This window comes from Bos javanicus, unplaced genomic scaffold (genome assembly GCF_032452875.1).
Source record: "Bos javanicus breed banteng unplaced genomic scaffold, ARS-OSU_banteng_1.0 tig00000391_1, whole genome shotgun sequence".
Taxonomy (NCBI): Eukaryota; Metazoa; Chordata; class Mammalia; order Artiodactyla; family Bovidae; genus Bos; species Bos javanicus.
This window is the reverse complement of record NW_026893628.1, coordinates 700,562-714,412: the sequence shown is the minus strand read 5'-3', so window position 1 is coordinate 714,412 and position 13,851 is coordinate 700,562.

The following is a 13,851-nucleotide window of genomic DNA, read 5'->3' as shown; positions in this document are numbered from 1 at the left end:
GCATGATCAGTCACCTGATCAGCGCCTCTCTGTCATGTAATCACTGCATTATAGCCACGTGATCAGTGCGTGCTCAGTCACGTGATCAGGACAAGCTGGGCTGCGTGATTCCTGCCTGCTCAGCTGCTTGATAATTGCCAGCTGAGCTGCGTGATTCCTGCCTGCTCATCCACTTGATAATAGACAGCTGAGCTGCGTGATTCCTGCCGGCTCAGCTGCTTGATTATTGCCAGCTTAGCAGCATGATTCGTCACAGCTGAGCTCCATAATAATTGCCTGCTGATTGCGTGATTCGTGCCTGCTCAGCTCTTTGATTATTGCCTCCTGAGGCATATCATCAGTGCATGATAGCCACGTGAATTGGGCATGATCAGTCACATGATCAGCGCCATTCAGTCACGTGATCACTGCATGATAGCCAAGTGATCAGTGCATTCTCAGTAACGTGATCAGTACTTGATCAGCCACGTGATCAGAGCCCGCATAGTCACGGGATCAGGGCCTGCTAAGCTTCGTGAATCCTGCCTGCTCATCTGCTTGACAATTGCCATCTGAGCTGCGTTATTCCTGCCTGCTCATCTGCTTGATTATTTCCAGCTAAGCAGCATGATTCGGCACAGCTGACCTCCATAAGTATTGCCTGCTGTTTGCGAGACTCGTACCTGGTCAGCTCTTTGATTATTGCCTCCTAAGGCACATGATCAGTGCATAATAGCCGAGTGACCAGGGCATGATCAGTCACATGATCAGAGCCATTTAGTCACGTGATCACTCCATGATAGCCTCGTGATCAGTGCATGCTCAGCCACGTGATCAGTACTTGATCAGCCACGTGATCAGTGCCTGCACAGTCACGTGATCAGGGCCTGATGAGCTGCGTGATTCCTGCCTGCTCATCTGCTTGATTATTGCCAGCTGAGCTGCATGATTCGTCACAGCGGAGCTCCATGATTATTGCCGGCTGATTGCGTGATTCGTGCCTGCTCAGCTCTTTGATTATTGCCTCCTGAGGCACATCGGCAGTGCATGATAGCCACGTGATCAGTGCATGATCAGTCACGTGATCAGTACTTGATCAGCCACGTGATCAGTGCCTGCAGAGTCAAGTGATCAGGGCCTGCTGAGCTGCCTGATTCCTGCCTGTTCATGTGCTTGATTATTGCCAGCTGAGCAGCGTGATTCCTCACAGCGGAGCTCCATGATTATTGCCTGCTGTTTGCGTAATTCGTGCCTGCTCAGCTCTTTGATTATTGCCTCCTGAGGCACATCATCAGTGCATGATAGCCACGTGATCATCACATGATTATGATCAGCGCTGTTCAGTCAGGTGATCAATGCATGATATCCACGTGCTCAGTGCTTGCTCAGTCACCTGATCCGTACTTGATCAGCCACGTGATCAGTGTCCACACAGTCACGTGATTAGGACCTGCTGAGCTGTGTGATTCCTGCCTGCTCATCTGCTTGACAATTGCCAGCTGAGCTGCGTGATTCTTGCCTGCTCATCTGCTTGAGTATTGACAGCTGAGCAGCATGATTCGGAACAGCTGAGCTCCATGATTATTGCCTGCTGAATGCGTGATTCGTGCCTGCTCAGCTCTTTGATTATTGCCTCCTGAGGCACATCATCAGTGCATGATAGCCACGTGATCAGCGCATGATCAGTCACATGATTAGTGCCATTCAATCACGTGATCACTGCATGATAACCACGTGATCAGTGCATCCTCAGTCACGTGAACAGTACTTGATCAGCCAGGTGATCAGTGTCTGCACAGTCACGTGATCAGGGCCTGCTGAGCTGCGTGATTCCTGCCTGCTCATCTGTTTGATTATTGCCAGTTGAGCAGCATGATTCATCACAGCTGAGCTCCATGATTATTGCCTATTGATTACATGATTCGTGCCTGCTCAGCTCTTTGATAATTGCCTGCTGAGGCACATGATCCGTGCATGATAGCCACCTGATCAGCACATAATCAGTCACATGATCAGCGCCTCTCAGTCACCTGATCACTGCATGATAGCCACGTGATCAGTGCATGCTCAGTCACATGATCAGGGCCTGCTGAGTTACGGGATTACCGACAGCTAATCTCCTTGATAACTGCCAGCTGAGCTGCATGATTCCTGCCGGCTGAGCTGCTTGATTATTGCCAGCTGAGCTTCGTGATTCGTTTAAGCTTATCTCCATGATTATTGCCTGCTGATTGCGTGATTCGTGCCGGCTCAGCTCTTTGATTATTGCCTGCAGAGGCACATGATCAGTGCATGATAGCCACGTGATCAGCGCATGCTCACTCACGGGATCAGTACTTGATCAGCCACGTGATCAGTGCCCGTACACTCATTTGATCAGGGCCTGATGAGCTGCGTGATTCCAGCCTGCTCATCTGCTTGACAATTGTCAGAAGAGCTGCGTGATACCTGCCTGCTCATCTGCTTGATTATTGCCAGCTTAGCAGCATGATTCGTCACAGCTGAGCTCCATAATAATTGCCTGCTGATTGCGTGATTCGTGCCTGCTCAGCTCTTTGATTATTGCCTCCTGAGGCATATCATCAGTGCATGATAGCCACGTGAATTGGGCATGATCAGTCACAGGATCAGCGCCATTCAGTCATGTGATCACTGCATGATAGCCAAGTGATCAGTGCATTCTCAGTAACGTGATCAGTACTTGATCAGCCACGTGATCAGTGCCCGCACAGTCACGTGATCAGGGCCTGCTAAGCTGCGGGAATCCTGCCTGCTCATCTGCTTGATTATTGCCAGGGGAGCAGCATGATTCGGCACAGCTGACCTCCATGATTGTTGCCTGCTTTTTGCGTGATTAGTACCTGGTCAGCTCTTTGATTATTGCCTCCTAAGGCACATGATCAGTGCATAATAGCCGCGTGACCAGGGCATGATCAGTCACATGATCAGCGCCATTTAGTCACGTGATCACTCCATGATAGCCACGTGATCAGTGCATGCTCAGTCAAGTGATCTGGGCCTGCTGAGTTACGGGATTATCGACAGCTCATCTCCTTGATAATTGCCAGCTGAGCTGCGTGATTCCTGCCTGCTCAGCTGCTTCATAATTGCCAGCTGGTCTGAGTGATTCCTGCCGGCTCAGCTGCTTGAAAATTGCCAGCTGAGCTGCGAGATTCGTTCAACCTGATCTCCATGATTATTGCCTGCTGATTGGGTGATTCCTGCCTGCTCAGCTCTTTGATTATTGCCTGCTGAGGCACATGATCAGTGAATGATATCCACGTGATCAGCGCCTGATCAGTCACAGGAAGAGTGCCTCTCAGTAACCTGATCACTGCATGATAGCCACGTGATCAATGCGTGACCAGTCTGGTGATCAGTGCCTGCTGAGTTATGGGATTACCGCCTGCTCATCTGCTTGATAATTGCCAGCTGAGCTGCGTGATTCCTGTCTGCTCATCTGCTTGATAATTGCCAGCTGAGCTGCACAATTCCTGCCTGCTCATCTACTTGATAATTGCTAGCTGAGCTGCATGATTCGTCGGAGCTGAGGTCCATGATTATTACCTGCTTCTTGCGGGATTCGTGCCTGCTCAGCTCTTTGATTTTGCCTGTTGAGGCACATGATTAGTGCATGATAGCCTCCTGATCAGAGCATGAACAGTCACATGATCAGCACCTCTCAGTCACCTGATCACTGCATGAGAGCCACGTGATCAGTGCATGCTCAGTCACGTGATCAGGGCCTGTTGAGTTTCGGGATTAGCGACTGCTCATCTCCTTGATAATTGCCAGCTGAGCTCCCTGATTCCTACCTGATCCTCTGCTTGATAATTGCCAGCTGAGCTGCGCAATTCCTGCCTGCTCATCTCCTTGATAATTGCCAGCTGAACTGCGAGATTCCTGCCTGTTCATCTGCTTGATAATTGCCAGCTGAGCTGCGTGATTCCTGCCTGCTCATCTGCTTGGTAATTGCCAGCTGAGCTGTGTGATTCTTGCCTGCTCATCTGCTTGATAATTGCCAGCTGAGCTGCATGATTTGTCCCAGCTGAGCTCCATGATTATTGCCTGCTGAATGCGTGATTCGTGTCTCCTCAACTCTTTGATTATTGCCTGCTGAGGCACATGATCAGTGCATGATAGCCACCTGATCAGCACATGATCAGTCAAATGATCAGCGCCTCTCAGTCACCTGATCACTGCATGATAGCCACGTGATCAGTGCATGCTGAGGAAAGTGATTAGGGCCTGCTGAGTTACGGCATTAACCCCTGCTCATCTGCTTGATAATTGCCAGCTGAGCGGCACGATTCCTGCCTCATCATCTACTTGATAATTGCCAGCTGAGCTGCATGATTCGTTCCGGCTGAGCTCCGTGATTATTGCCTGCTGATTGCGAGATTCGTGCCTGCTCAGCTCTTTGATTATTGCCCGATGAGGCACATGATCAGTGCATGATAGCCCCCTGATCAGCACATGATCAGTCACATGATCAGTGCCTCTCAGTCACCTGATCACTGCATGATAGACACGTGATCAGTGCATGTTCAGTCACCGGATCAGGGCCTGCTGAGTTACCAGATTAGCGCCTGCTCATCTGCTTGATAATTGCCAGCTGAGCTGTGGGATTCCTGCCTGCTCATCTGCTTGATAATTGCCAGCTGAGCTCCGTGTTTCCTGCCTGCTCATCTGCTTGATAATTACCAGGTGAACTGTGTGATTCCTGCCTGCTCATCTACTTGATAATTGCCAGCTGAGCTGCTTGATTCGTCCCAGCTGAGCTCCATGATTATTGCCTTTTGATTGCGTGATTCCTGCCTGCTCAGCTCTTTGATTATTGCCTGCTGTGGCACATGATCAGTGCATAATAGCTACCTGATCAGCAAATGATCAGTCACATGATCAGCGCCTCTCAGTCACCTGATCACTTCATGATAGCCACATGATCAGTGCCTGCTGAGATACGGGATTAGCGTCTGCTCATCTCCTTGATAATTGCCAGCTGAGCTGCGTGATTGTCCCAGCTGAGTTCCATGATTATTGCCTGCTGAATGCGTGATTCGTGCCTGCTCAGCTCTTTGATTATTGCCTGCTGTGGCACATGATCAAAGCATGATAGCCACGTGATCAATGCATGCCCATTCACGTGATCAGTGCATGCTCAGCCACGTGATCAGTTCGTGCTCAGTCAAGTGATCAGGGCCTGCTGAGTTACGGGATTAGCGCCTGCTCCTCTGCTTGATAATTGCCAGAAGAGCGGCGTGATTCCTGTCTGCTCATCTCCTTGATAATTGCCAGCTGAGCTGCGCAATTCCTTCCTGCTCATCTACTTGATAAGTGCTAGCTGAGCTGCATGATTCGTCCTAGCTGAGGTCTGTGATTATTGCCTGCTGATTTCATGATTCGTGCCTTCTCAGGTCTTTGATTTTGCCTACTGAGGCACATGATTAGTGCATGATAGCCACCTAATCAGAGCATGATCAGTCACATGATAGGCGCCTCTCAGTCACCTGATCACCACGTGAGAGCCACGTGATCAGTGCATGCTCAATCACGTGATCAGGGCCTGCTGAGTTACGGGATTAGTGCCTGCTCATCCCCTTGATAATTGCCAGCTGAGCTCCGCATTTCCTGCCTGCTCAGTTGCTTGATAATTGCCAGATGAGGTGTGTGATTGCTGCCGGATTAGCTGCTTGATAATTGCCAGCGGAGCTGCCTGATTCGTCCCAGCTGAGCTCCATGATTATTGCCTGCTGATTGCGTGATTCGTGCCTGCTCAGCTCTTTGAATATTGCCTGCTGAAGCACATGATCAGTGCATGATAGCCACGTGATCAGGGCATGATCAGTCACATGAACCGCGCCTCTCAGTCACCTGATAACTGCATGATAGCCACGTGATCAGTGCGTGATCAGCCACGTGATCAGTGCCTGCTGAGTTACGAGATTAGCGCCTGCTCATCTGCTTGATAACTGTCAGGTGAGCTGCGTGAATCCTGCCTGCACATCTGCTTGATAATTGCCAGCTGAGCTGTGTGATTCCTGCCTGCTCAGCTGCTTGATAATTGCCAGCTGAGCTGCGTGATCATCCCAGCTGAGCTCCAAGATTATTACCTGCTGATTGTGTGATTTGTGCCTGCTCAGCCCTTTGAATATTGCCTGCTGAGGCACATGATCCCTGCATGATAGCCACGTGATCAGTGCATGCTCAGTAAGTGATCAGTTCATGCTAAGCCACGTGATCAGTCCGTGCTCAGTCTCGTGATCAAGGCCTGCTGAGTTACGGGATTAGCGCCTGCTCTTCTGCTTGATAACTGTCAGGTGAGCTGCGTGATTCCTGCCTTCTCAGCTGCTTGATAATTGCCAGATGAGCTGGGTGATTCCTGCCGGCTCAGCTGTTTGATTATTGCCAGCTGAGCTGTGTGATTCGTCACAGCTGAGCTCCATTATTATTGCCTGCTGATTCGTGATTCGTGCCTGCTCGCCTCTTTGATTATTGCCTGCTGAGGCACATTATCAGTGCATGATTGCCACGTGATCAGCGCATGATCAGTCACATGAACAGCGCCTCTCAGTCACCTGATGACTGCATGATAGCCACGTGATCAGCGCATGATCAGTCACATGAACAGCGCCTCTCAGTCACCTGATCACTGCATGATAGCCACGTGATCAGTGCGTGATCAGCCATGTGATAAGTGCGTGTTGAGTTAAGGGATTAGCACCTGCTCAGCTCCTTGATAATTGCCAGCTGAGCTGTGTGATTCCTGCCTGCCCATCTACTTGATAATTGCCAGCTGAGCAGCGTGTTTTCTGCCTTTTCAGCTGCTTGATAATTGCCAGCTGAGCTGGGTGATTCCTGCCTGCTCATCTGCTTGATTATTGCCAGCTGAGCTGCATGATTCGTCACAGCGGAGCTCCACGATTATTGCCTGCTGATTGCATGATTCGTGCCTGCTCAGCTCTTTGATTATTGCCTCCTGAGGCACATCATCAGTGCATGATAGCCACGTGATCAGCGCATGATCAGTCACATGATCACTGCATGATCATCACCGTGACCAGCGCATGCTCAGTCACGTGATCAGTACTTGATCAGCCAGGTGATCAGTGCCTGCACAGTCACGTGATCAGGGCCTGCTGAGCTGTGTGATTCCTGCCTGCTCATGTGCTTGATAATTGCCAGCTGATCTGCGTGATTCCTGCCTGCTCATCTGCTTGATAATTGCCAGCTGATTGCGTGATTCGTGCCTGCTCAGCTCTTTGATTATTGCCTCCTGAGGCACATGGTCAGTGCATGATAGCCACGTGATCAGCGAATGATCAGTCACATGATCAGCGCCTTTCAGTCACATGATCACTGCATGATCATCACCGTGATCAGCGCATGCTCAGTCACGTGATCAGTACTTGATCAGCCACGTGATCAGTGCCTGCACAGTCAGGTGATCAGGGCCTGCTGAGCTGCGTGATTCCTGCCTGTTCATGTGCTTGATTATTGCCAGCTGAGCAGCATGATTCCTCACAGCTGAGCTCCATGATTATTGCCTACTGATTGCATGATTCGTGCCTGCTCAGCTCTTTGATAATTGCCTGCTGAGGCACATGATCAGTGCATGATAGCCACCTGATCAGCACATAATAAATCACATGAATAGTGCCTCTCAGTCACCTGCTCACTGCATGATAGCCACGTGATCAGTGAATGCTCAGTCACGTGATCAGGGCCTGCTGAGTTGCGGGATTACAGACAGCTAATCTCCTTGATAACTGCCAGCTGAGCTGCGTGATTCCTGCCGGCTGAGCTGCTTGATTATTGTCAGCTGAGCTTCGTGATTCATTCAAGCTTATCTCCATGATTATTGCCTGCTGATTGCGTGATTCGTGCCTGCTCAGCTCTTTGATTATTGCCTCCTGAGGCACATCATCAGTGCATGATAGCCACGTGATCAGCGCATGATCAGTCACATGATCAGCGCCATTCAATCACGTGATCACTGCATGATAACCACGTGATCAGTGCATCCTCAGTCACGTGATCAGTACTTGATCAGCCAGGTGATCAGTGTCTGCACAGTCACGTGATCAGGGCCTGCTGAGTTACGGGATTACAGACAGCTAATCTCCTTGATAACTGCCAGCTGAGCTGCGTGATTCCTGCCGGCTGAGCTGCTTGATTATTGTCAGCTGAGCTTCGTGATTCATTCAAGCTTATCTCCATGATTATTGCCTGCTGATTGCGTGATTCGTGCCAGCTGAGCTCTTTGATTATTGCCTGCAGAGGCACTGCATGATCAGTGCATGATAGCCACGTGATCAGCGCATGCTCACTCACGGGATCAGTACTTGATCAGCCACGTGATCAGTGCCTGTACACTCATTTGATCAGGGCCTGATGAGCCGCGTGATTCCAGCTTGCTCATCTGCTTGACAATTGTCAGAAGAGCTGCGTGATTCCTGCCTGCTCATCTGCTTGATTATTGCCAGCTTAGCAGCATGATTCGTCACAGCTGAGCTCCATAATAATTGCCTGCTGATTGTGTGATTCGTGCCTGCTCAGCTCTTTGATTATTGCCTCCTGAGGCACATCATCAGTGCATGATAGCCACGTGATCAGCGCATGATCAGTCACATGATCAGCGCCATTCAATCACGTGATCACTGCATGATAACCACGTGATCAGTGCATCCTCAGTCACGTGATCAGTACTTGATCAGCCAGGTGATCAGTGCCCACATAGTCACGGGATCAGGGCCTGCTAAGCTGCGTGAATCCTGCCTGCTCATCCGCTGGACAATTGCCATCTGAGCTGCGTGATTCCTGCCTGCTCATCTGCTTGATTATTGCCAGCTTAGCAGCATGATTCGTCACAGCTGAGCTCCATAATAATTGCCTGCTGATTGTGTGATTCGTGCCTGCTCAGCTCTTTGATTATTGCCTCCTGAGGCACATCATCAGTGCATGATAGCCACGTGATCAGCGCATGATCAGTCACATGATCAGCGCCATTCAATCACGTGATCACTGCATGATAACCACGTGATCAGTGCATCCTCAGTCACGTGATCAGTACTTGATCAGCCAGGTGATCAGTGTCTGCACAGTCACGTGATCAGGGCCTGCTGAGTTACGGGATTACAGACAGCTAATCTCCTTGATAACTGCCAGCTGAGCTGCGTGATTCCTGCCGGCTGAGCTGCTTGATTATTGTCAGCTGGGCTTCGTGATTCATTCAAGCTTATCTCCATGATTATTGCCTGCTGATTGCGTGATTCGTGCCAGCTGAGCTCTTTGATTATTGCCTGCAGGGGCACTGCATGATCAGTGCATGATAGCCACGTGATCAGCGCATGCTCACTCACGGGATCAGTACTTGATCAGCCACGTGATCAGTGCCTGTACACTCATTTGATCAGGGCCTGATGAGCCGCGTGATTCCAGCTTGCTCATCTGCTTGACAATTGTCAGAAGAGCTGCGTGATTCCTGCCTGCTCATCTGCTTGATTATTGCCAGCTTAGCAGCATGATTCGTCACAGCTGAGCTCCATAATAATTGCCTGCTGATTGTGTGATTCGTGCCTGCTCAGCTCTTTGATTATTGCCTCCTGAGGCATATCATCAGTGCATGATAGCCACGTGATTTGGGCATGATCAATCACATGATCAGCGCCATTCAGTCACGTGATCACTGCATGATAGCCAAGTGATCAGTGCATTCTTAGTAACGTGATCAGTACTTGATCAGCCAGGTGATCAGTGCCCACATAGTCACGGGATCAGGGCCTGCTAAGCTGCGTGAATCCTGCCTGCTCATCCGCTGGACAATTGCCATCTGAGCTGCGTTATTCCTGCCTGCTCATCTGCTTGATTATTGCCAGCTGAGCTGCATGATTCATCACAGCGGAGCTCCACGATTATTGCCTGCTGATTGCGTGCTTCGTGCCTGCTCAGTCTTTGATTATTGCCTCCTGAGGCACATCATCAGTGCATGATAGCCACGTGATCAGCGTAAGATCAGTCACATGATCAGCGCCATTCAGTCCCGGGATCACTGCATGATAAGCACGTGATAGGTGCATGCTCAGTCACGTGAACAGTACTTGATCAGCCAGGTGATCAGTGCCTGCACAGTCACGTGATCAGGGCCTGCTGAGCTGCGTGATTCCTGCCTGCTCATCTGCATGACAATTGCCAGCTGAGCTGCGTGATTCCTGTGGGCTCATCTGCTTGACAATTGCCAGCTGAGCTGCGTGATTCCTGCCTGGTCACCTGCTTGATTATTGCCAGTTGAGCAGCATGGTTCGTCACTGCTGAGCTCCATGCTTATTGCCTGCTGATTGCGTGGTTCGTGTCTGCTCAGCTCTTTGAGTATTGCCTCTTGAGGTCCCTGTTCGGGCGCCACCTGCCGGGGACCAGCCCCAGCTGATCCAGGGTATTCGAAGGAGAGATGGCCTAGGCGACTATTTATATGCTAATCAGAGATGTCAAGAATAATAGTATGAGGAGAGCTCAGTAGGAAAATTCGGTGGAGAAAAGAGACTGAGTAGCTTGGTTTACGCGGGAGACCAATCAAACTTCAAGACAAGAAGTTTGCACCACTTACGTAGGCCGCAGGCGCCCTCTCGAATAGCGGAAGGTGCCTCACCCTAGACACCTTCTTGAGTGGGTCTTAGCAGCCCAGGCATAATTAGTAAGCGTGGTGGGTTCCGCGCTCCAGATGGAGACTCAGCTGGAAGTTAAAGGGAAGAATGACATGGGGAGACCAAGCGTTGGTGAGCAAGGCCCGTAGCTTTATTTTCAACAGGGGTTTTTATACCCTAAGTTACACATAGAGGATAATAGGGGATGCAAAGTCAGCAGTCTTTGATTCTTATCAAAAACCAGGGTTTCTTTCCTGCAAATTTATCATAGACAAATGGTTTAGGTGATTTACATCATCTTCTGGCCAGAAGGCCTACTAACATTTTATGACTCTTGACAAGGACTTGTCAACAAAGATTTATTTTCTCTAAGAGTAATTATTTTAAGGTTCGGCGCCATCTTCCAAAGATAAAATTGCATTCCTATAGGGTGGATGTGTAATGGGTTTACAACAAAGGAAAGAATGTATTACCTTAAGGGTCTAAAGGTACTAACACCAAGGCCACTACTTATTTTTTCTACATACCAATTATATTAATTGATACACATTCAAGGATACAATTCAGGGGATGTGAAAACTTGGCAGCAAGCATTGGCTCATCAATGAAATCCTTTACTAGTCTTATTCTGACAGTTTCTAACTCTCTGAGAGGCTCTAATATATTTGAATATATTAAGCTTCCCGTGCCTCTGGAGGCTGGGAGACTGGAAACAATCATATGCATAGCTGTAGGAGTCCGGGTAAATTTGTCAGGCGAGTTAGAGAGCCATCTGAGGGGTTTGGATTTAAACACTCCTAATTGCCCAGCAACTTTATGAATTGGAGCTGTAAGTTAACTCTTTGACAGAGAGAGCGAGATGGTGGTGGGGGACAGCCCCCAGTAAAATGAGAGGTGAGAGCACAAAGCAATAAAGTAGGCAGACTCTGGTTTTTTAGGGGGGTAAATGCTCGAGAATATCCGGGTGGACTCCTGAGGCTCAATCCCGCATTTGCGTATGCCGAGCCTCTTTACTCATGAACTTTGTCCAGAGTGGAATGCCTCACTGGCTCCCGGCCGTTAATCAGTGCATGCTCAGTCACGATATCAGTGCATGATCAGCCACGTGATCACTGACTGCACAGTCACGTGATCAGCGCCTCTCAGTCACGTGATCACTGTATGATAAACACGTGACCAGTGAAGGATCAGCCACGTGATCACTGCATGCTCAGTTGGGTGGTCAGTTCCTGATGAGCCACGTGATCAGTGCCTGCACAGTCACATGATCAGCGCCTGTCAGTCACTGATCGTTGCATGAAAAACACGTGATCAGTGCATGATGAGCCACGTGATCGGTGCCTGATCAACCACGTCATCAGTGCATGCGCAGTCACGTCGTCAGTGCATCCTAGCCACGTGATCAGCACATGATCAGTCACATGATCAGCGCCATTCAGTCCCGACATCACTGATGGCCTAGAGCGCAATCCCGATTCCTCTCTCCAAACTCCACAGGAAGAGTGGCATCCTTTAGGCCACTCTGTGGGCTCCAACAAATACCGTCACTACTCCAGAGGAGAATGGAGCTCTTTACTTCCACTATTGAAGAGGCCTGCCTCCCTGGGTGAGTCTGGAATGCAACCCCGAGATACCTGTCGCCCCTGGAGAGGAACATTGGCTTCTGGACACAAGCCAAGATGAGGACTATTTGACCTGCAGTCACTCGAGAGCAATGCCCAGCTTTCCTTTGCAACTCGAATGGAACATTGGACTTCCCTGGGCCAACACAAGAGGCATCCTGAATTCCCCGTCGTAACTTGAGAATCCCGCCGCAACTCGAGAAAAACCACGTGGTTCCCCCATCATCGGAAGATGAAGCCCTTTCCCGCTACAGCGTCTCAGGAGAAGTCCCACGTTAAGAATTGGAGGTCCAAACGGTACTTGGCACCCTTGATGCTACCCACAAAGTTCCCCAAAATACCGGTCTCCCTCGAGAGGAACACCGAGGTTTTCCGGCACCACTTCCTCTGAGCCCCTTCTCCCCTCCTTATCTCGACAGGAGGGTCGACACCCCTGCTTTGTCTGGAAGGGGTTCCCGACATTCCGGTCGCACCTCAGGATGAGGCCGGTCTCACGACGAAATTCCAGACGTGGCCTCGTGGGAGGTTCCACATTCCGAGGGACCCCGATTTCCCGGTCCCCTCTTGATATGAACCCGATGCCCAAACACCTCTTTGAACTCCACCCTGTGAATGAAGTCAACACGAAGGGGCAGTGACTCCCCCGTGCATCGTCTGGAAAAATCCCCAGGTTCCAAATACAGCTCGACAAGAGGCCTCTCACCCCGTGAACACTTCGAGAGGCAAGCGGAGTTCCATGCCTCAACCCAAGACGAGGCCTGACTCTCCTGTCCCAACTCTGCAAGGACCTTGCAATCGGAGTATGAAATGGAGAGGAACACTGAGGTTCCCTCCTCAACTGAAGATGAGGCCTTCTTCCAATGCACCAAACACAGTGGAGTCCCGAGAGGCCCCTCCCACCGCCAGTTTTCGTGACTTCCCAGAGCCACCATGAGAAGCCCCCTGAGGTCACCTGCACAAGTCGAGGGAACCCAGGGTTTCCTGCCTCAACCCGAGAAAGACCTCGAGAGACCTTGTTCAACACGTCTCCAGACCCGATTCCCCTACCATGACTCAAGAGCAATGACGCGGTCCCCCTCGACACTCGCATGGAGACCCGCCTTCCCTGGTGCCCCACTAGAGGCTCACTGACCTCGCCATCGTACCTCGTGAGAAACCCCACACTGGGGTCACCGCTCGAGAAAAACCCCGAGACTCCCCCGTCAGCGCAAGAGGAGGGCCTTCTTCCGCATGGCCTAGACACCGATCTCTCGACCTCTTTCCAAATGCCTCAGGAGGCTTGACTCCCTTTAGTCCACTCAGAGAGTTCCAAGACATACACGTCGTGACTCGAGAGCAGAGCGGGATTATTTGCTTCCACTCGAGATGAATGCCTGTCTCCCCGTGTGCGTCTGGAATGCAACCCCGAGATGCCTGTCGACCCTGGAGAGGAACATTGGCTTTTCGACACAAGCCTAGATGAGGTCTATTTGCCCTGCAGTCACTCGAGAGCAATCCCCAGCTTTCCTTCGCAACTCGAATGAAACATTAGACTTCCCTGGGCCAACACAAGAGGCATCCTGAACTCCCAGTCGTAACTCGAGAATCCCTCTGCAACTCGAGAAAAACCA